At 59.9% G+C, this 287-nt stretch overlaps 1 protein-coding gene across 1 annotated transcript in view; it reads right to left on the bottom strand.

Annotated features, from left to right (window-relative positions):
* Positions 1-287, bottom strand: part of LOC104407486 (slit homolog 3 protein-like) — a gene marked incomplete at its 5' end in the record, with an annotated part of 141439 nt that overhangs the window by 119726 nt on the left and 21426 nt on the right. The window lies entirely within an intron of this gene.

Raw genomic sequence — 287 nt, 5'->3', positions numbered from 1 at the left:
AAACCCTTTCACATTTTGGGTTTTTCTTGGGGGGGGGGGGGAAATGCCAGTTTCATTTCCAGGAAAATTAAAACTCTTGATAAAACCAAGTATAAGTTCATTGCTTAAACCCAAAGAACCGCTGCAGGGCCCTGAGGGCACCCACCACCTTCACAGCCCGGCCCGGCCTCACCAGGGCTCCCGACCTGCCCCAGCCCAGGACTGCAGCATTGCCCAGGGCGGCCACTGGCCCCTGCCCAGCGCTGACCTCCTGTCCCTGTCCCGTCCCTGCTGCGGGGACCTCCGGG

The sequence above is a fragment of the Nestor notabilis genome, unplaced genomic scaffold, assembly GCF_000696875.1.
Source record: "Nestor notabilis isolate BGI_N333 unplaced genomic scaffold, ASM69687v1 scaffold4396, whole genome shotgun sequence".
In the NCBI taxonomy this organism is placed as follows: Eukaryota; Metazoa; Chordata; class Aves; order Psittaciformes; family Psittacidae; genus Nestor; species Nestor notabilis.
The sequence above is the reverse complement of the archived record's forward strand: the minus strand, read 5'-3'. Positions and strand labels throughout refer to the sequence as shown.